Here is a 24,083-nt window from a genome sequence, read left to right as displayed (position 1 = left end):
AGGAATGCCTGAGATTTTCTTCAAATTGACAGAATTGTGAACAGTCTAACGTAATCCGTGGGTGGCAGACATTTCTGGACGAGCATGAGAGGTCTTGTCACGGTGCGTTTTCTATCCTGTGGCACTGAGTGATGATTGCAGTTAGCAGGCATCTGAGTTAACAGGAATGTGGCCTGGAACACACTGTTGATGTTCCCAGTTCTGAAATGCTGCTGACCTTAGGGGGCCACCACGGAAAAATATGAAAATAACCACGCTCCAATGTCCTAGCAACTGTGTAAGAACCACATTCCCCCGTTATTAAACTAAGGAGTTCTCAGGAGCCTCCCAGAGGGCCTTTATGAAACGCTGTTTGGATCCAGGCTGGGCCCTGGTGACTGGTGACAAGGTGCCCTGCAGTGGTTTAAACAAGACGAACACTCATTTCTCCACGATGAAACTCTCCAGGCAGTTGACTTCGGGTTGGCCGGATGCCCAGAGGTGTCAGGGACACAAACTCTTGCATTTTCTTGGCTCAAACATCCCTAGGCTTTTACCTCATCAGCACGGTTGAAATGAGTCGCAGTATCCACCTTACAGCCCTGGGGAGGGTGAAAGAAGAAAGAGATAATTCGTCTGCTCCTTCACTGTTAAGGGAGCGGTTGAGAGGTTGCACACTTCAATTCTGCTCATACCCTCCGCCAGAATTGGTCGGGTGACCCCACCTGGCAAGAATAAGGACGAGGAGCAGCATAGTGAGCTGGGGGCCGCATACTCGATATCCACACCAGTGTCTACAGATGGACAGGGAGCAAAGATTGGCCAAGGGAGCTGGCGACCTCTGCCACGACAGTGTTCACAGGTTGAAAGCACAGAAATGTTAATCTGATAGACACAGGTGCCTTATTTTGGCAATTCAACATTGCTCATACGACTTTATGCAGGCTCAAGGTTTGTGTGACTAACAGCTGCTCTTGCTGGAGAAATCAGTTGTGATGGTTTCTGGGTTTAAACCCAGACTGAGCGTGTTCACTGGAGAGTTTGTGGCCACCCTCCAAGCGTCTATAAGGATTTCTCTTTATATCTTTGAATCTTTCTAATTTCACTTCACGGATTTACCATTTTTTTATCTTTAATTTGTTTTCAATAAATTATAGCAACTCCATCCTTTTCATAATACTGAAAATGTGAAACCATCTTGGTCACTAAATATTGGAGAATTAATTATAATCAACTATATGCCAAATGATAATAGAGAAATGGATACACATCAGTTTTTCAAGTGAGTGCTCTTAAATTTTCAAGGGCCAACATTATATATAATGATATATATAATAATATATAAGCCATCACAAAGCAGAGAAAAAGAAGGAAAACTCAAATCCCAGGTTCATTTTAGAACAGACGTCCCTCATACACGTCCTGTTCCTTTTTGTACACCCCTGTCCTAAAGCGGGGCCTTACACACGGTGGACAGTCAAAAAACAATCCTAATGATCTGAAAATCATTGATCATGTGAATAATTCATTCCTAATTTTTAAACTGTTTTCGAAACCCAAAAGGAGACTTCTTCTACTAAGTAAGGATAGGGTGGCCATGGATTTCTCCTTGTTGATGAGTGGGGACACGGTCTAGCAGGGCTGGGTAGTTGTCCCTTTTGGGATATAACTTTCTCCTCTTCACATGGAAACTGCTCCATCTTAGCGATTTAGAATTAGACATCCACTTACAGTCCAAAAACCACCATTCATGTGTTATGTAATCAAAATATTATTTCCAAGAGGATATAGACATTTATCATTTTATCAGTCATAAACTTATGATTAACTAACTCATGTTGAATCAAAGCACAAAAGAAAAGATAAAGTAGAAGTGGGCTGTACCTTCTCGCAACATCTGTATTGTTTATTTTCTTACACATCGAAGTTCCGTTGAGACATTCGTGCTCAAGCCTCACTCCCACCCACTGCTCTGCTAAGAGCCAGGAGGTCCTGAGACACGGGTTTGTCTCGTCCTGGTTACCGGAACACGCTGTCCACTTTATCAAAAACCATCTGGAGGGTACTTCTTCCGAAATAAATCCTTCCTTTAATTATTTTCCTTGTCAATCTGCCTTCTTTGAGATTCATTTTGGGACTAGAGTCTTCTGTCTGCTAAACTTAAGTAACTGATCTTCCCTTATAAATTAGAACAAATCTCCCACTTGTTTTATTTGACTTCTTGCGTCCTCTTATATCTGGAATGGTGTGTCAGTGGACCTCAGCTAATGTTAAATCTTTTATAGTTGACTGGAAAATCTGTAATTCGTTTTAAATAAAATGAATAAATGATTCATTCATGTACAAGCCAACTTAATGCAGTATTTAACAAGTAGAAAATCCATTCAAAATTAGTGTATATATATTTTATATTTTTTATAACTTTTTAAAATGCTTTTCATGATTTATATCATTATTATCTTACAGCAACAATAGCAACATAAGAAAACATGCAATGAAGATATTTATTATCCCTGCTTTGGAGATAAAGCATTTGACGCAGAACAAAGTCAGTCATGGGGCCAAGATTACTGAGTAAATCAAGGCTGTGCTGGTATTAGGACTTAGGTCTTCTGATTATGACCTCACAGATCACTCCACGAGATTGATAATCTCCATTTTATTAATGCTTTTATAAGTAAAAACCTAATTCAGTATTTACCCCCAATATATGCATATTTATTTATTTACAAGTTACATGCAGGTGCTATTACATTAATTCAGTTTATATATTTTACTCACAAACAAAAGAAATGCAAAAGTATAAAATAAAAAGTGGAAGAAAAACACTTTCAAGAGTTTGCACCTACCCTAGTGGATCATGGACTACTCCCTGTAGGTGAGTAAACTCCACTGATCTCATTTGGAGTCCTAGCCACCAGCTCATGCTGAGTTACGACATTTCAAGTCTGAACTACTCGTAGGGTTTGCTGGTATCTGAAAGTACCAGATAAGAAAGTGGGTCTTCGTTATTATGAAAACACGCTCTCCTTTGTTTCTTGTCCTTTGCATCTCTCTGTCATGCCTCACTCTCCATCCTCAGGAACACAGCCCTGTCTTTCCTCAGGCACTGACAGCAGACACTGGAGGAGCAGCTTGGAAACGTGCTCACGCTGCCCTTTCCTGAGGCCCCTCCTCCCAATCACCCTGCCCAGGTTGAGGCCCTGCTGGGCTGTCGGTTCCCTGAGGTCGAGAAAGGCAGTCTTGTCTTTGACCAGAGCGCGAGCGGGAGGTCATCTGTGACGAGCGAACGCCCCCGACGCAGAAGGACAGCCAGCACAGGCGGCTGCTGCCTCTGCAGCCTCCTCACCTTCCTGCAGAAGGGCTCACGAGAACTCCGGTGCAAAGTGCTGGAGGAGGCCATTGGCGGCTCGCTCGTGCGGCGCAAAATGAGTGTATTTCACGCCATTTGAGCTACGAAAGGTTTGGAGGCTCAGTGACAGAATTGGACTCCATTACGCTCAGCGGCTCTCCTGGAGTTCCACATCCAGCGGACTGTCAGCGCGATCGGGAGAAAGGAATCCTAACAGCCTGTGGCCGTTTTCAAGACGGAATAAGACACTAATGATTACGTGCAGAGTTCAGGAAACACGCTCTCCACCTTTACTATTTGCTTAACTATACAAGAGTTTTAAAGATATTTATGTAATATCCGTGTTACATTGAAAAATCGTTCTTTAGGTGATATTACCTACAAATCAGTCCTAATGTAATTATTGTTCATGTTTTTGTTTTCAGTTTCCTCAATAATCCTTTGTAAGACTGTCAATCCCACACATGCTCTGTCTTCAGTGAATAGTTCGCATGTTGCAAAGAATATAAAGCATACTATACAAATGTGTTATGTTGATTCACGTGGCAAAGTAACACTTCAGTTTCCTGATCGTCTTGGCGTACATTACAGAACCATAATTGTAGAGGAAACACCCCAAAACCATCGTGTTATTTCCCTGCGTGCATATTCAAGTATAACTAAGTATGGACTTTCCCTGCCTTTAGTACATGTCATTTCCAAGACCTCTGGATAAGATTCCAGATATTTTGTTATAGCATTTCTTTAACTATTATGCTTATTTACATTTATTCTCACTGAGAAACTAAAATAGGTCATAAATTAAATCTGTCTCAGCCAGTTTTTTAAAAATACAGTAAATGCAAAGCTTTCCCTTTTTCTCTCATTAATTCAATTCCTCTTCTGCACACTTTATATATTTATATGTTTCAACATTGCTGCTATCTTAGACTGCTTAGGTAGAATTAGATTTAACACTGATTCCTACATCCTTTCTTTTCATCCTTTCCCAGTCAGTGTCAGCCCTCTCTAAAATTCTTTCCTTATGGCACAAGCAGAATCAGACAGGGTGTATATGTTTTTAACAGTGTTTTTTCTTGGGAAGATGCTGCCATTGCTTTTCAAAACATGTATACTCACTGTTACTAGCGGTTTACTGAGACTAATTTCACATTTCGTCTTCTTTGCACTTTAGTTCCCATTTCCTGTAATCTCTCAGTGATCTTTATAACACCCTTGTGTTCTAATGCATAAATTTCTATGTTTATGAGCAGAGACAATCTTCAACATTTCCTTGCACGTAAGTTACCTAGATTCAATCTTTTAATCTTAGCTTTGATCTTCAGTTTCTCCATATTTTTCACAGTATTCCTTTCAAATACTAATTTGTCCCTTTCCATTTTGTTGTAAGTTTTCATCGAAGTTTACATTCACACTTTATAAGGTGAGCATCTAGAATTTAAAGTTCATCTCCATGATTGACATGTTGGGGCAACAACAAATATGCGCTACATATAAAATTACTTCCACGTCTCTTCACAACTGCACACCTTCCTCCATGAAGACAGAGTTGAATTAGTTTTTAGTTTTGTTTGTTTTGTTGCAAAATAGAGATAAAAAGTCAGGATTTCGTGGATGACAGAGGAGATCAGCAAGTTCTCCTTCCAAAAAGCAACTATATATTGCCACAAAATTGATAAAAGCTGCTATTTCATTGCTCTGGAAATTCGCCAAAGGCATATAAATGGAGACGTGCTTATGCTTGAAAAACTGCTGAACACTGGAGAAGAGCAGCAGGGGCCGGTGCCATTTACCCCCGCTTACTGTGCGTTTATGTCAGGACTGCAAAGTTGTGAGGACCGAAAACCTTTCTACTTGGAAAGTTGGGTCAAATCCACACCCATCAGCATTGCTGGTGGAAATGACATCTTGAAGGCAAGCAAACAGGTGTGAGCCAATTGCTTGGCTCCACTAGCCTGAGATTGTGGAGGTGATGGGGTCAAGTATGTTTGGGCTGAAGCAGACACTGGAGGATGCCCAGGCTATTCAGACACTCCTGATCAACCCTGTGACCACACACAATCTGTAGAGAAGACTTGAAAGGGACCATAATGAAAAGTAAAATTCAGGCAACTTGAAAATGGCCTGACCATTGAATGTATCCTCACCCACAAACAGACCCATCTGCAAAGGACAGAGACCTTACTTGCTCAAAGTGTTTAAGCACAACTTCTGTGCAATCGTTGGATGACCACTAAGCTACACAGATACATGAGCATCTCCTAGGAAAGCAAATTTAAAAAAAAAAATAACTAAAACAATCTGAGCAGAGACATGACTGGCCGCATACCACAGTGGAAGCAGATGTCACAGATATGTCCAGGTAAGTTCCAAAAATAAGCAGAAAGAAATACACAACAAACTGGCAACTACCATTGGGGCAAAATATCAAAATCCAGAGTGGCTGCAACATAGAATCTTATACATAGGTAGATGACGGGTAAATAAATAGTGATATTATTGTTATTTTACATAGATAAATATTACTTGTAAAAAACTGGTATGAGAGTTGCAAATAAACAAGAAACTGACATATTGACAGGGAATAAAATAGAAATAGTCAATAGACCTGTCCGTGAGGATCCACGAATACAGAATTTAGCAGAAAAAAACTTCAAATGTGCTGTTTTAAATATCTTCAAAGAAGTAAAGGAAATCATGGCAAAAATTAAGGGAAAAGTATGACAGTATGACAACAATGAATCAACAAATATAATTTCAAAAAGAATATAGAAGTTATGAAAAACAAGCAAATAACAATCCTCGAGTTGAAGACTATAAACAGTGAAATGAAAAAGGGAATGAAAAGAGGCTCAGCAGCACAGTCCAGATGGTAGAAGAAAGAGCCAGTGAAAAAATAATGGACAAAGATACACCAAATTTGACGGAAAATATTGATCAACAAATCTCTATAGGACCAATACAAAAGAGGCCACCAAGGCACATTATAGTTGTCTGTTTAAATTTAAATATAAAAAGGGAATTTTGAAAGAGCAAGATGGAAACAACTCATTTTATGCAGAGAGCGTCAATGTAATCAATAGCTGATTTACCATCAGAATCTAATGGAATCTAGAGGGCAATGGAATGACATATTAAAAGTAAAGAAAGAGAAAACAAAATCAAAAATTAAAACCAAGCCTTAACAAAGAATTCTGTATCCAGCAAATCTATTCTTCCACTTTAAGGTAAAATAAAGACATTTGAGGAAAGCAGAGACCAGGGATATTTGTTTCTGATAGGCTTGCCTTGCAGTAAACGCTGGAGGAGGTTTGTCAGGCTGAAAGGGAGTGACACATGAGGATTGCTAGAATCCTTTGGAAGAAGTGAAGAACGTCATAAATGGTCATTGTGGGCTAATATAAAAAAAGTTTACAAAGGCATTTTATCATTTCTTCTTATAATTTTTCAAAAAGACATCAGATTGTATAAAGCTATTATAACACTATATTGTTGTACTATAACATATTTAGACCTGATATATGACAATATTGGTGCAAAAGAGGAAAGTGATCTATATTAAAGCAAAGTTATTATATTTTAACAGAATTGTTAGTGTTACTCTGAAGTATATTGTGATAAATTAGAATGCATATTGTAATCTCTAGAGAAATTACTAAGAAAAAATGAAAGAATTAAAATGATACACAAAAATATTTATTTAGTAGGGTTTAGAGAGAAACAAAGAAACAAAAAAAGACAGGAGATATACAGAAAATAAATAATAAAATGGTAAATGAAAATGCAACCATACAAAAATCACACTAAATATAAGTAGTCTAAGCACTCTAATCAAAAGGCAGAGACAGTAAACTGAATATAAAAACAAAATCCAACTTTATGGTGTCTAAAAAACAAAGAGACCATAAAACAAAAGAATACCATACAAAGCATAGCATACAAACAAAAATCATAACAAAACTGAAGTGCCTATATTAATATCAGGCAAAATGGATATTGGGACAATAAATTTTACTAGAGACAAAGAGATATTTCATATAGTAAAAAAGGTCAATAAATCATAAAGATAAAGAATTATACTTTTTTTTTGTTTTATAAATAACTTTATACTAAACCTTATTGGAAAAAGTATTTTCTTGTTTAGAAAAATACAATAGCTCATATGTTGTTCAAATATCAAATTATTTTCTCAATTTTTAGCTATAGCAGTGTGATATGCATCTGTCTTATTTTAAACAAGACACTTTTTGTTTTCATATGCAGGAAGTTTCTCCTAATAAATACACAAACCTCTAGTCTTTGGAGTTAACAAAACTATAACAAAATTAAAGGTAAACAGAAATAATAAAAACATCTAAAACAAATGACTTCCTCGGCCTCAGTCGTACAGGGCCCAGCGTGCTGATACTTGCTCAGCTGCTGTGTCAACACCTGGTTTAACTCCCACACGCCGTAGAAGTCCATTCGCTTCCACTGTCTGAAGGAGAAGCGCTGGGAACAGCTTTGTACCAGAGAACTGCACTGGATGCGCCGTCTGCTTTCTTCACGTGTTGTCACACATCCACGGGTGAAACTACTCCCCTTGAAGACTTTTATTTTATGTTTTTCCCCTCTTTTCCTTTTATCGTTATTATTTATTACATCAAATGTAATTTAATTTGTTCTTTTGCTGTGGTTACTGCAGACATGAGAGAAGACAATTCTCATAGACGTAGTTGAAGAGCGTGTACAACTGTTTTAGGGCCTGTGTGTGCTTACTACCCACAACCGGAAATGAATTCTACAAGATGTATTTCTTTGGGGTTTTTCTGTTAGATTTTTTCAGTTGCTTTTGGATTTGTTTGTTTGTTTCGGTGGCTGACTTGAATTTAGGCAGCTCTGAGTCTGTGTCTCGGTTCTGTAACTTCCTGGCTAACTGAGCTCGGTGTGAGTTTTTCAATTATTTGCTGTTTTTGTTTCAGTGTTTGTAAATGGAGGCAACAACCCTGCCAATTTCACAACACTATTTTCTTTTCCAGCACACACACACACACACACCCCTTGGTGTTCAGTAAGAGCTTAATAAATGAATCCCGTTCTCCTCTTCCTTTTGGGATTAATTCACTGCCAGGGAGCCAGTCCTAGCAGTGAGGAGAAGAGAGCAATATTCAGCTTTTCTCTTATTGCTCAGTTTCAGCTCTGGACACTGTGTGAATAAAAATATGTAATATACGTTGAGTTTATTTTTTAATTCAGTATTTTTAAATCAGAATATATTTCCTCCAATGCTAAAGAAAATCCTTCCTAAAGGAGGGAAGAAGAAGGGCATGCAGTTAAGAAAAATTACTTTTCTGATCAAATATTCTACAGGAATTTTCATTTTCCCTGCAAACATAGCAATTTTTCATATAAACCCAACTTCTTACAGTGGGAAGGTGTTATAAAAGAGCTTGGACGTCTTAAAGATACTTCTACTTTAGACTTTATATTTATTGATCTGAAGGGAATGTCACTGTTGGTTATTTTAAGGTAGATTCCGTTACGTTTTTTCCTCCAGTAGCTAAAAATATGTGGAGAATGCATTGCTGTCAAGATTTCTAAAAGCTAAACTTGCCAGTTACCTGAAGCCTGATAGCGAGAAGGCTTTTCTTTAAGATTCCGTTCTCCATCTGAAGATTTTTCCTCAAATTGTGTTCCCATCTGCACGGAAAGACAGGGTTGTTCGCCCTGGATGACGCTGTCCGGAGAGCGTGGGGACCACGTGTTCTCGCTGCTGGTCTGACACCTACTTTTCATCAAATCTTTCTCTCATTGGTCTACAAGGTACATCCAAGTTCCTCAGGAATTTACTAATTCAAGATGCCACAGTGAATATCACAGTAATTTCACCCACAACGCCTGTCTCAGGATTAACACAGAAGAGGTACTCGACATATGTTTGTTGAACAAAGATAGACCCAGAAAAAAAGAACTTAAAGAGGCGCATTGATTTGCACATAGAAGACACACGTATTTGCTGGTTGGTCTAAAACTGAGCCCACGCCTCAAACCGCTGTGTTAGCAGTCACCCTGGCATAGCATCTAACTTAAAATTCCAGCTGGAAACTCTGCCTTGAGTTGAACAAGAAAGGTGACTGCCTGTCTTCTGAGGGCGTCAACGACATGGGAGACGGGAGAGAGCTCTGTGAGTCTCTACAAACTTCCTCAGAACCTCTGAGGGTCGTTTTTGAGAACCTCATAGACTCGTGCTCAAAGCAAGGAATGTCGACAGAGTTCAGCAGATCTGGACCTCAGTCCAAAGAGACCGACAAGAGGAAGCCCAGAGTGCAGGGCGTCGTCACGGGCGCAGCTGCCCTGTGAAGAGGCCTGGAGTGGAGAGTACAAGACGGGCAGAAACCAACGGAGGCAGGCCAAGGGAGAAGTTGGCGTGTTCATAGGTTGTCTACAGGCAGCTTTAGATGGAGTAGAAAGAGAAGTACCCTTTTCATGTTAAAAAACGTACTATGAAAAACCTCTAGGGGCTGGCCCGGTGGCCAAGTGGTTAAGTTCAGGCGCTCTGCTGCAGGCGGCCAGTGTTTCGTTGGTTCGAATCCTGGGAGCGGACACGGCACTGCTAATCAAATCACGCTGAGGCGGTGTCCCACATGCCACAACTAGAAGGACTCACAGCGAAGAATATACAACTATGTACCGGGGGGCTTTGGGGAGAAATAGGAAAAAAATAAAATCTTTTAAAAAAAAAAAAAGATAAACCTCTAGGCAAAGGATGATTTCTATCCTAAATGAGGAAATTGTCTAAAACTGTGTTTTCCTAAATATATTCCTCTGAATACTAGTATAATGAAATTTTCTATTAAATTAAAAGGGATGAGGGGCCAGCTCTGGTGGCCTAGTGGTTAAGTTCAGCACGCTCTGCTTTGGGGGCCCTGGATCAGTTCTTGGGAGCAGACCTACAGTGCTTTGTGAGGGGCCATGCTATGCTGGCAGCCCACATACTAAGAAGCAGAGAAAGATGGGCACAGATGTTAGCTCAGGGTGAATCTTCCTCAGCAAAAAAAAGAAAAAAAAAATTAAGGGGGTGCTACTGTGATTTTATTTGGGAATACATCATATCGCAAATGCTTTGAGATTATTAGAATAAAGTTTAACCTTTTCAAGACTGAGAAGTATCAGCTGTGCGTTGTCAGCCTCCTCCACCCACTCCCAGCCCTTGTCCCCTCAAGTAACTATTATCCAGGACAAGTATTCAGTGGAGCACACTTGGCCAATGCTAGTCCAAGAGTATGAGAAATTTTAACTATCAGAACTCTCCTAAAATCTACTCTCTGTTAAAAAGTATCTAACAATGCAAGCCTTGTGGTTTCATTACTTAGAGGGAAAATCTTTATAGTTATCTAGGTTGCAAGAGTGAGCTTAGCTGTCAAACACAGTGTGGTCGAGAGTAATGAGTTAATTTGGAATTTATAAGTTACTCTGGATGTAAAAATGCTACTAAGTGAAAATTACCCTGAAAATACTAATCCTAAATGCTTGAAAATACTCCCAAAACTCCTGACAGTGAAACATATGTTAAAAAAGATGCTTTTCTCTCAAGAATGGCCCAAAAAGTGTTAAAATGAAATAGAAACGTAAATAAGATTGCTAGAAATGCTACCACCTATAGTGAAAAGCTTTCTTTTCCAAAATATGTGGCTAGAGTGATAAAGCTCTACAAAATTGCACAGTAATTCTGTCACTGTATTGACAAAAAAAAGGGAGAAAAAGCAAACCAACATTTGTAATGCACAGCAACGGTAGGGAGATGGAAAAATCTAGGATAATTGCAAAAAGACACCTCGTCATGATTTCAAGCTTTCTCTTGGAAAGTGCTCCAAATCATGATACCTACAAAATTCAGAGTCACCCTAATAAAACCAGGAACGAATTACACAGGGACTGAAATTGGAAGAGCCACATCCAACTAAACAGATTCTGCAACTCACTCTGTTAATGTTGCAGGTCCCTCCCTGTCTGGATATCTTTCTATTATCTGTGTCTTTATGTCTGTGGAACCACAGGCCGCACTCTCTCCTCAGTAGTCGAAGTCCTTGTGCTTTCCTTGCCCCTCACAGTGACAAGAATTTCAGCAAGCGTTCTGGCTGCATGGTGAAGCTGTTCTGCAGTCAGGGGATGTGGAATTAGCCTCAGAATCATGTGGTTTCGGAGCTAGAGTAACTGGAGCCGTTGCCTAACCTGCTCCTTGAGAAACTCTGGTGGAAAAGTGCACACTCCTCGTGACAGAGGCGGGGCAGGACTTCAGCCGCGGAGGGTCCCTGGGCCCAGATGTCCACGTGCAAACATGCAAGTGCCGTTTGTGATTTCTCGTGAGGAAGCGACTGTCTCTCAGATGCTGTTCTTCGTGCAGCGGTCGTGGACTGATGGCAGGACCACGCGCAGGTGACGCTCGCGTATTCTTTAGGACCTGTGAGGTCTGCTTTGTAAGATGTAAAAGTAAGACATAAAGACGACTGGTGAGCGGATCGCTTCTGGAATCTATATAGCGCACGTCTTCTGCACCTATTTCCACTGATTTAAATACAGACTTAAAGTGCAAAAAATTCTTTCAAAAGGCTTCAGGATTGAGGGGGAGGAACACAGTTCCTACTGGCAAACATCTAAGCTGAACTGCTAAAATCGATGTCTTAATTCTCCTGTATAAAATCATTCTTTTTATATTTCATAAAGGTCAAGAAAACAACCAAGCCAAAGTTAACATATGTGAACTTTCTAGAAGCTAATTTTACCACTTTTGTTCTACCAATTCTGCTGGATATTTTAAGATGTACTTTAGAAAAAGCCATCGATTTGCCTCTTGGAAAAGGATTAGCCCACAAACACTCTTATCCCCCAGAGAGGAATGTGTCTGTGAGGATGCACGAGTGTGTGCGACGTTACCACGCTTCAGTTCTCGGGCAGCATCGGACAGGAAGGCCGCTGGCAGCTGCTGTGGGTTCTGGTCGATGTGGACCAGGGTTTCATTCTTACTAGATCATAGGCTCAACGAGCCCTAAAAATAGCTAAATGTCCTTTGGAAATCAGTCCTCAGATCCGTGCAATCTGCTGCATTTCGAACCCCTGTGGTCAGCGTGTGTCCACACAAAAATAACAACTTACCCAAATAATAATTTTCCATCATTTTTCAGTCTATCTTTTCTTATGTGAGGGGCATTAACTGGGAGGGCTTCAGTTCAACTCGTTTCTCAACGTCACTTCGACATAATACACGTGTACAATTTTCTAACTTTCAGGATGGTCTCTTTCTTCTTTTCAAGAATGATTATAAGTTTCATCTCATCAGATTTTTCTTGAGAGTTGCACACCTGGATTACTCCTTGCAATAAATGTCTCTCTTTCCAAACTAAATGTTAACATTGTTCTTAGGCTGTCACGATCTGCTTTTATCTTCTTTTTAATTTCACGGCAAATCTATTTTATTTTATTTTATTTTTATTTATTTTTTTGAGGAAGATTAGCCCTGAACTAACTACTGCCAATCCTCCTTTTTTGCTGAGGAAGACTGGCCCTGAGCTAACATCCGTGCCCATCTTCTTCCACTTTATACTTGGTAGGCCTACCACAGCATGGCTTTTGCCAAGCGGTGCCATGTCCACACCCGGGTTCTGACCTGGTGAACCCTGGGCCACTGAGAAGCAGAACGTGTGAACTTAACCACTGAGCCACGCAGCCCACCCCAAGGTGGATCGATTTTAGACAGTCGTCTTAGACAGTCAAAGTAGTGCCCTCGGTGGTTGAGGAAAAAAGTTTGTTTGTTAAGTAAACTTCCCACAGTCACAGCATAAACACGGACATCCTAATCCTTTACTTCCTTTAAAAACATGGAGTCTATTTTTCTGTGATACCAAAGAGCAAGAAGGAGTTTGTGTGTCCGTGCAGCTTCCAGCTGCTGCAGCGAATGATCACACTTGCTTTGCTATTTCTCTCTTCAAACTGTCAGACAGACCACAGAAAAGCATATTGCCCTCCTTTCTTTAGCCCATCTGTCCTAGCATCAGGCCTGTCATTTACACTGTCATTACTAACTGTGGTTTTTACAGTTGCACTTCCTCTTGGGCGTCTTCGATGGGGAAACACCAGGACACCAAGAAAATGTTCTCATTTGCCATTTGCAAAGTCAGCTCTCCCCAGCCTTGTCTTTCCCTACAGAGAAGGGTGGGGCTTGTCCTCCTCCGCTCTCAGCGAACCAGAAGGAATTTTTCCTTGATCATTCTACATCTCTGTTGCACAGTAGAAGAATACTGGACTGGAAATCAGGGAACATACATTCCAACCTCGACTGTCACAAACTACCTTTAGGACTTTAAAAAAGTCCCTTACTCATTATTATCTCCAAAATTGAAAAGAGAAGTTGGAATAAGTTATAACAAATGAACCTTTCTCGTCTATGAATCTGTTCTTCACTTTCTCTCTCACAAAGGTAGGCAGATTCTGATATCCTATATTCAATTCATGTGGTCACAGCTTTTTAAATGTCTCCTGGTGTGTTTCAGTTTATGAATTCAGATAGCAACAGCCATATTAAATTATTTTATTCTTATTTTATTTTTTCTTTATTTTAATTCTTTATTTTATCTTTATTTTATTCTTATTTATTCTAACCAAGCACTGAGTTAATTAGAGCCATCTCAAAAAATTTTGGGATAAATCAGGATTCCAGTTGGTAAGTAAAGAAAACAAGGAGTTAATTAGCAGTGATGGAAACTACACATTCACACATGATAACTCTGAGCATTTATGCACCCATACCAAAAAGAGAGCATCGGCGATACTGGGCTGGATCTGCAAACATTCTCTGCATTTGGTTCTGCACCTCAAACACCCCTCACGTCCTCTATCTAATACTCATTTCCTAAATGTACAGGTAATTCCTCAAAATGTATAGACTTGAAATGGTCATATCTCATTACAAATGTCATGCTTTTTATATTTAGTCACGTAAGAGTTGCCTCCATGTTGCCTTGTGTTCCCTCTTTGTGGCAACAGACAAAAACACCATTGTTAAGATGAAAAGCTTTGGATTAATGTCTCCAAAACTCCCAGAGACGTTACATATGAAAGAAAGGAGTCCCAAGCATCGTTTCAAAAGGAAAGCAAAGTTTCACTTTAATACGCAGCAAGACTTCACCAGCCGGCTGCATTGCATGGATGTGGCATACTGGTTGCTAAGTTTCTTAGATGTTTGATAGTCCTGGAAGCTGAAGACAACGGCGCCAGCTCCCACGCACTGCATCAACAAGAACAAGGAGTCAGTCAAGCTGCAGGTACGTGGTGGAGGAGTGGACGCCCCAGGACACCAGGCGGAATTGAAACTGGCTAAAGCTGTTAAGGAGATGTTGTCAAGTACTGGCCATGTGTAGATTTTAATTCTTATCTATTCTGCATTGGTTGCAATGCCCTTTTAAAAGACTTACAAAGGAAATCTTTCCTTTTGGATTATTTTTCCTTTTCCAATTGGTCAAAATTCATATTTTCCTCCACTGATTCTTACCTGTCTTGACTTTAACATCTAGGAAATAAAAGGACACAGATTTTGGCATTATTTTGGTCCCAAAGGCTGTTTAATATGTCATCAAAGTATTAGATTAAACACTATTAACTTGTAATTTTTTTACATCAAAAAATAATTGAGTGATTTCATAAAGTTCAACTTAATATCGACACCCCAAGAAGTGGTATGTATCTGGTAATTGACTGCAATATGTACAATAATTTCCTACAATGAGTAGCGGTCGAAGAGATTTTACAGTACCAAAGATATGCATTAATAAAAGAGACGCTTTCCTTTTGAGCTGGTAAGTGATCCACACACGTGGATGCCGTCTAAGGCATAGCCAATATCCCCACCTCCAATTACTGACAGCAACATCTGGACTGCCCGAATGTACACTAGTGTTGACTAGGACAGCCTTGAACCCAGGCCTGTACCCAGTCTGACCACTTTCCAGAAGTACGTTTTGGGGCAAATCTCTTCTCTGCATCACGTTTCTCCATCTGTAGGTTTGGGTGATTGGAAAACAGTTAGATACATGAGCCCTGATGTTTTAAAAATCTTTTATAGTAACCAACACACAAACTCTAGTGAAATATTACCTTGAAAACTTGAGGATGCAGAGTTACAAAATTAATGGGAAAAAAGTTGGAAGCATTGATTCACTCTCAAGGTTTTAAGATTGGCTACTTGGGGCCTTTTTGTACCACTAGGCAGGAAAAATGACTTAGTTTGGTATGTGGGGTGAGGGGGAAAAGGGTTCCAAGAAGTGAAATTGGATAAATTTAAATGTTTTGTGATTGTAGCTACTGAACATGTTTTATACTGGCAGAATATGCTCTCTGATATTGGAATACTGTCAAAATCGATTTAAATCGTGCCAGAGAAATGTGAAATGGTGACGAGACGGCTGAAGTTTAAGCTGATAGCAGTGGTACAGACCTGCTCACACTGACAAGTCTGATGAGGGACTCTGACCCTGCAGATCACTCAGGGAAGGGAAGAGTCCCCATGTGGCAGCTTTGTCCTGGAATTCACAGGGGACGACACTTTGGCAAGAAGCTATTCCTCCCCCGACGCAAGCCCAGCTGGAACATTGGAGGTTTTTCAATCAAATTACATCCAAGGGAAGAACCAATCTAATTTATAATCTGTGAGAAACATGAAGATAATAGTATAAATTTGTATGACTACCAACTGAAATGTCAACTTATGTATTTAGGTGTTGAATCTTTTCTCTTCAAAAAGGTGTTACTAGTTAACTTGCCAGAAATAAATCTTTTTTTTCCTCTTTTTTTAATAAACTTAATAAAGAGAGGCAGAAAGAGGATATGTAGGAAAGAAGGAGAAAGAAAAAGGAAGAGGGCAGAGATGATAGAAATGGAAGAGAGAAAGTAGTGGGAGAAAGAAGACGGCAGAAGCTAGCACTCCTTCCCCCAAATGAAAAGGAAAGACAGAAGGAAGGACATAGTCAAGGAGAGGGAAAGACGAACAGGCATAGAGCTTCCAGTCCAACATGGAAGAATCGTGCTGTACTGTTGAACATCACCAGGAGGCAAAATGAAAGCAATTATTTTTAAAACCCAAACTGCCTGCAACCTTATGCCCTTTCTAAAAGGAGTAGGTAGGTGATCTGTATCAGTGAAAACGTCCACAATGCTTCTTTATTTTCTCTGTGATTGTTTGAACAGCAATTGATGGTAGGGCTTCTAGAAGCCTGAGTAGGTGGCCCACAGGTTAGTGCAACCAACTATTTAATGTGTGTGAAAAGACAAGGCCCACAGTGAGCTACAGGATAGAGGCCAGAGAACTTTCTGTATGAGTCACTGAAACGGGAGGACTGGACAGCAGGGTAGAAGGCTAGATCCGAATCATGGAAATCCCGGGGCTTTTGTCTTTACATTAAAGATGTTTCAGATTTAAATTGGTTTCTATACCATACTGTGGAAAAGATCCATTTACTCAAAGTTTTAGTAAGCCGATTGCTTGAAGACATTCGCTTATGTTTTATAGATTGAAGGAAAGTGGAGGAGAACCATGGGGGTGAGTATAGTTTAATCAGTGACGACATCCATGGGTCAGTGATATTATAGATGCCAAATGAACAAACTCAATGAAGCACAGAGGAACTCGGAAGAAGCTGGAATTCAGGCAAAACTACTAGAACTTCGAGGACAGTCTATAGGATGTTACACTGAGCCTCCTGTTACTCTTATTTAGACCCCCGGGAGCAGGGACACCCAGTTAATTTTGGATTTTATTTTAAAGTCTTGTCCAAGATCATCTGAATTCTCTAACAATATCCAGCTGCAGCTTAGCTTAAATCAAGACCCTTCACGGGGCCGGCCGGGTGGCACAGTGGTTAAGTTCACACATTCCGCTTCTCGGCAGCCCGGGCTTCACTGGTTTGGATCCTGGGTGTGGACATGGCACCGCTTGGCACGCCATGCTGTGGTAGGCATCCCACATATAAAGTAGAGGAAGAGGGCCAAGGATGTTAGCTCAGGGCCAGGATTCTTCAGCAAAAAAGAGGAGGACTGGCAGTAGTTAGCTCAGGGCTAATCTTCCTCAAAAAAAAAAAAAAAAAATGAAGACCCTTCACATCAACCAGGAATCCATTCGTAGCTTGACTGCCAAAGAATTGATTTAAAGAGCAAGAAAATCAGCAGCATCAGTCAACCCGGTCTTCAGTGATGGCTCTAGAAACTCTTTGGGTTGAGAAAGAAGTTTTAGAAAACTCTCAGAGGCTGGCTCTATGACCTTTGAAAGTTTAAGCCTTTGAGATTGGGTTTTCAGCTGGAAATTCAGACGTGTGTAGCACTGCCAACTTTCTAGCTTCCCTCGGGAAGTATCAGGAAAGAGACAGCCCTGAAAATCATGTCAGTCAGGGTTGGCGTCCTTTATGGGCAGGACAGGTCTGGAACGGTCAATAGCTCCTGCCTTACTCCATGTGTGACGAACCGCTGCTCGGAGTGGTCCTGGGGCCCCAGCAAGAAGAGCCCCTTCCCGTACTTTGTGTAAGCACTTTCCAAACGTACCCAGAAAGTGCAATGTCTGAGACAGGAGGAGCATTTGTGAATTTTAGTGTGGACATATGTCCATCAAATCCCATAGGAGGAAGACTTCAGGGGAGAAAAACAAGGAAAAAGTTTAGAAGTTCTATGCGTATTAAGAATCACACGCATCTTCAAAAGCTTCTGCGTCTGTGGCCCAGGCTTGCTAGTGTTTGGATGGGTTTTAGAGTTTGGAGGTAAGGTGGGAAGCATATACAAAAATTTTGACACATCAGAAGATAAAAAAGAATTCAGGACTTTTAATTTCTTTGCAAAGAAGAGTATAGAAAAGTATTATTGATGAAATTAGACTGGATTAAGTGATGACTTGTACTCTTTATAGTGAAATTCAGCTGAAGAAACTCAACCTGCTGAAAGAAAGTGAATAGGTTACCAACTTGTCCCTGTTAGTGCATATAACTTGCTAGAGTAGAAGGGTGAGCTAACATTATTTGTTTTTAGGCACTAAGACAGAACAGCAAAGTAGAGCAGGGTTGGAATTGGGAACTTCAGGTGGAATTTTAAAAGTGAGAAGGGAGGTGGATATAATTTAGGTACCTAACTTGAAGTCCTAAAAACTCAAATTCCAGAAAATTGGGATGAGCAGGTCTCCCTAGGTGCCTAGGTAAGCAATTAATTTGCTCCTTGGAGAAATTGAATGACTATGACAGGATAGGTGTGAGCAATCTGCCCGCTGAACCACAGTGCTTAGACACAGTGCACGGCAGAGACTCGTGTCTGGAGGGATGTGGGATTCAGATCCCAGGAGAGATGCTAAGGATGCCCTGAGAATGGGCGAGGTGCTGCTCTGCACTAAAGGAACTCTTCATATGACAGAACCGCAGACTGGTGAAACAGAAATGGCTGCTGTTATCTTATGACCATGGGTATAGTATTTTTTTTTAACAACATATACCATGCTGGAATCTGACTCTAGTTGTGCAGAGGCTGGGTAAACTGGGGTGAAATAAAAACAGCAAGCTGTGCTGAAACCATGGGAAAGAAGTTAAACTGACACCGTTTCTCCTCCTCCTCGTAAGAGGCTGACATCCTGGAGGGAGAAACGGGTGAAATCATGATGTCCTCCCCCAAAATACTCTGCTCCAGTGTAGAGGGCTCAGAAACACAAAGGGAGCTCTTCTGTGACGAGGAAGAGAATATGACAGGAATGAAGGCTACCTTCTTGGCCAGATTAAATTTTATATCATGAGTTTGAGCCAAGGGCTGCTGTGTCCCCTAGTCACTCAAATTCCAGAAGCAAATAATTAGGAACTAGAGAGACTCAAGACAGAAGAGTGGCACTTCGGGGAGAAGCCGGAAGTTATCTTGTTATCTCAAGTTATCTAGGCAATAGGACAGACTTGGGAAGAAATTCTGCAAACAGAAACTGAGACACTAAGCTAAAATACTCAAGAAAAATAGAAGTGTCATTGGACAGTCAACTGGAGAAGGAAAATAGGGTAAACCACACCTAAGAACGGAGGCAGAACCCTCCTGCTTCAAGAAGATAATCTAAATGCAGGGTCCTGTGAAACAGGTAGTTAATCCAGGAGGATCGGCAGGAACCAGATGCTGCCACCTTTCAAGGAGGGTAAGAAATCAGTGGCTCTTAGAAGGGGAAGACACGAGCAGTCAGGTGTGCCAGTAATAATAACAAATGTAAGTGGACTAGACTCGCTAATGAAAAGACAACGTTTGTCACACTCTATGTAATTTATAAGTATTGTGAAGGGAGAATGAAATTTGTCACAATTGATGTGTTTGCCTACATAGAAAACCCCAGAGAAGCAACTGAGTAATTATTAGAATTTTAAAGAATGTTGCGCAAGTTTCCTGGATATAAAACTGATATGTAAGCATTAATTGCATTTTCATACATTATTCAAACATAATTAGAAAATGTAATTTAAGAAGATATTTTTAATGAAAACAAAATGATGAAATGCCTATATAAGTAAATCTAACCAAAGATGCGCAATATCTTCACATAGAAAATATTTTCAAAATATTGAAAGAAACTAAATAAGACCCTCATAAGTGGAGAGATTGATTTTGGTCAAGGACAGAAAGATTCAATTCCACAGAGTAGTCAATTATCCCCAAACTGATATATAGATTCAATGAATTCTAGTCAAATCATTTCATGCACTACCTCTTCAAAAATTAGAATGCTTGGGGAGAATCTGCGTTTTTAACAATAAAACATCCAGGTAATTTCGATACACAATAAAGTTTTAGAACAGTAGACCCAAGGGGAATAAAGCAGAAACCCAGCATAGAAGAATTGATCCGAAAGACAAACACATCGGGGTGTGGCAGATGAACACCCCACAGCGTCACGACCAAGTCACTGTCCATGTTTTGTCTGCTGTGTGTACCGACAGTGTAGACCAGCTGGTGTAGGCATTCATCATCAGCTTAAAGCAGACTAAAATAGGTCAAAAGCTGAGAGGAAGAACGTCAGCATGACCTGACGGTCAGGAAAAAGGCCAAAGCCTGAAAAAGTATTGCCATATTTTTAAACATACTTTTAGAACAAAATCGTGGATCAAGAAGTGCTGGAACCAGTGCGCTGGGAAAGGTCATGCAGAGTAGACGGGTAACAGAGACGGGCAAGGTGGGTGATGGCTAACCTGCTCCCTTCCTTCACACAGGAAACGGTGCACACACTGACAAGGGTGAACAGCGTCTCAGAGGAGTCCTAGGGAGGAGCTCACTCCCCAAGGTCAATGGGGCCCCGCAGGCCCCCCACTCACACGCACCTGTGCCAGCAGCAAGTCCTACACTCGGCAGGGCTCCTCACCCTCTGCAACCAGCCGGAAAGCCAAGGCCATCTCCTCACTGAGAACCAGTCCCTTAATCTTGCTAAGCCCAGTTTTCCCTTCAAGATTTTGCCCAAGCATCCCCATCTCCAAGAAGCTTCCCTGGATGTCGAGGTAATTCCTGGCAGTGCCCTCCCAGCACACGCAGACCTCTGTGATCAGACACGCCCTTTGGGCAGTTTTTGTCTTACTAATATAGCTCTCCCTCAGTTTTTAAATTCCAAGAGTTTAGGAAATAATGTTTCTTTTCTTTATGTCCTTAACCAACAGAAAGTGCAGGGAAGGGGACATAGCTAAATATACGTAAATACACACATCGCATTGGCTTCCCGGGGCTGCCATAACAAAGCACGTGCATTGGGTGGCTTCAGCAACAGAATTCTATTTCCTCACAGCTCTGGAGGTTAGAGGTCCAAGGTCAAAGGGCTGGCAGGGTTGGTTCCTGGGAAGCCTCGCCTGGCTGGAAGGTGGCAGCCCTCCCTCTGCATCCTCACCAGCTGGTCCTTCCTCTGTGAGCACTGCGCTGGCATCTCTCTGATGTGTTAACGTCGCTCCTGTGAAGGCACCCCACAGCGTCAGCCTGGACTGGGTTCCACCTAACCCTTCTTTAAGGTGCTGTCTCCAAGTGCAGTCACTGTGAGGTGCTGGTGGTCAGGCCTCAATGTGTGAATTTTGGGGACAACTCAGCTGTATACACATATATAGATAGATGAATAAACAAGTGAAAGAGTAAATTAGTGGCTCATATGCAATGTACTGAACGTGTGACTGTGACCACAGGTCAATGATTAATAAAAATTGGAAAACAATGGGAATTTGAAGATATGCATGTGACATGGAAATGTGCCAATCTTGTTCTAGTACCACGAGGTGGGCAAGGCCAGTTGACTCCACAGCTGTGGTGGGAACGCTCCCCTGGCCTGCCCGGGGCCTCCCGTTCTGGCTGGCTCGCCCTTCCAGCCTCTTCCTTGCCTCACCCAGCTGGCTCCTCACCCCAGCCACGGCAAAGCTGACCCTTCTGGTTGTCATCCATATTTTCTTTGCTTCTATTCGTAAACCTTATTTCCTTTTGCTAAGCACTCTTCTTCAGTGAGGCTGAATTTTACCTCTCTTTCAGGTCTTGGCTTAAATATTAAGTTTTGACTTTTTCTAGGAAATATTCACTAACGATCCCCCTCATCACACATAGTCTGGTTTTATGCCATCATGAATTTGATTCACAATAGAATTTATTACATTATGATTGTCTTCATGAGCATAACCCCTAGTAGACCCACAATTCTACAGGAGAAGCTATGCTTTCCTTGTTCACAAAGGTTTTCCCATCGTGTAAAATGCATAAAACATGGCAGTTATTCAATAAATACTTGATGAACAAATGAATTAACATATATATATATATATATATATATATATATATATATATATATATATATGAAAACAGAAGTATCAACACTAGGAACCGATGCAGATTCCCTGAGAACAGGCTGTGCAGACATAACTTCATCCCTTTATGCAGGCTTCCATGACGAGTGAAATGTAAAGAATGACTTCAGCAACTCAGAAGGCAAAATATCAAATTATCTATGCTTACATTAAAGGTACGGAATACTGGATAAGAGTGCAATTACCTGAATCCATAACGAATTCTGAAAAATATTTCCAAGAAGGAGAAATTAATGGAATCATGCTGACCTAAAGTGAGCCCCTTGGTGACAGGTCATGGAGTACATTTGTTGGTTGTGTCTGGTTGAAGGTTTTTTGTGGATTTTTTGCTGAGAAAGATTCTCCTTTTTTTTTTCCTCTTCCCAAAGCCCCAGTACATGGTTGTGTATTCTAGCTGTAAGTCCTTCTAGTTCTTCTGTGTAAGCCACCACCACATCATGGCTACTGACAGATGGCTGGTGTGGTTCTGAGACCTGGAAACAAACCTGGGCTGCTGGAGAAGAGCACCCAGAACTTCAACCATGAGGCCAGCGAGGCTGCTCTGGTTGAAGGATTTCAGCAGTTGAGGCAGAGAGGATTTGCTCATTAGATTGGAATGGCTCATCTGTGATGACAGGCTTAGGGTCAATAATGATTTCAAGAGATTTAAATTGTTATAGCTTGAGAAATAAAGTTAAATTTTAAGATCAAAATGCTAAGGATTGAGTTTAGTTATGAAGAATATGAAAAGACCTATTTTTACTATCTAGAAACTCAACATAAGAAAGCAATGTAACATAGCTGCACATTTTACTGTAATCTAGACATAGAATTAATTCTCTTTAGAGGCTATTAATAACAATAGCTTATGGCTTTTAAATGTATTTGTATATCAGTTATTTTATATACATTATATTATTTTGTTTACCCATAACCCTAAAATGTAAGTTCTATAATTATTCTTACTGTAGCATAGAGAAAGCTGTGGTTTATAAGTCTGATTTACTCATTCAAACTCACACAGGTGATGTGTGGTGGGAAGAATTTTGAACCCATGTCGTTATGCTCCCTAACTTCACAGTTTTAAACTCAATCTCCCTCATCAGGATACACAGCTTATCCAGGGCAGCTCTGGAATCCAGGACAGCTCTGCGGCAGCACCCTGACTTCTCGGCTGGAGTTCAGGTGCTGTGACTAGAAGAAGCATAACTGTAACTTCCCTCATCTCATCACTCATTTCTGAAATATTTTAGCACGTTTAGAAACGTTTCCTTCATTTTCCAAAGACATTTCTTTAAAGGGGGAGGTCTAGGGAGGAGGTCGCAGAGCACTTCCAGACTTTGAAAGTCGAAAGTGAGAAGGGGTTGATGTCTAGAGCTGACGACGCTCCCTCTGTGGCCTGTTGTTGTTCTCTTCCTTTTGTCTTCACTTTGTCTAAAGCGGCCAGCTGCACAGTCACTGAGCCTGAGAGAGGATTCGAACCAACGAAACACTGGGCCGCCTGCAGCGGAGTGTGCTAACTTAACCACTCGGCCACGGGGCCGTACCCTACTTATCCTTTTAAACTCAGTTTCTCTCAATGATTTGCTTATTCCTGTCCAACGAGTTTACTGGTGAGCACCCCACAGCATGAGTGCACAATTTTGTTTGCGCGCATCCGACACAACAATGGAAGAGATAGCCTTTGCAAATTTATCTTGTGGACTTTAATTAATATTTACACAATTGTGGTCAAAATTTGGATTGCTGAAATAATTGACATTTTGGATGCCAGGGCTCCTAAAGATGGAGTAAATCACTCTATATACCTTAAAACAGAATAAAGAGTTTTAACTTGTAGGTCAGTATACACGTCGGCAATTTTTGCAACAACAGAATCTGTTAAATTAGCTACCTATGGTGAGAAAATACCATCCCTGTGATTTGCA

The sequence above is a fragment of the Equus caballus genome, chromosome 2 (assembly GCF_041296265.1).
Source record: "Equus caballus isolate H_3958 breed thoroughbred chromosome 2, TB-T2T, whole genome shotgun sequence".
Taxonomy (NCBI): Eukaryota; Metazoa; Chordata; class Mammalia; order Perissodactyla; family Equidae; genus Equus; species Equus caballus.
This window is presented reverse-complemented; position numbering follows the sequence as displayed.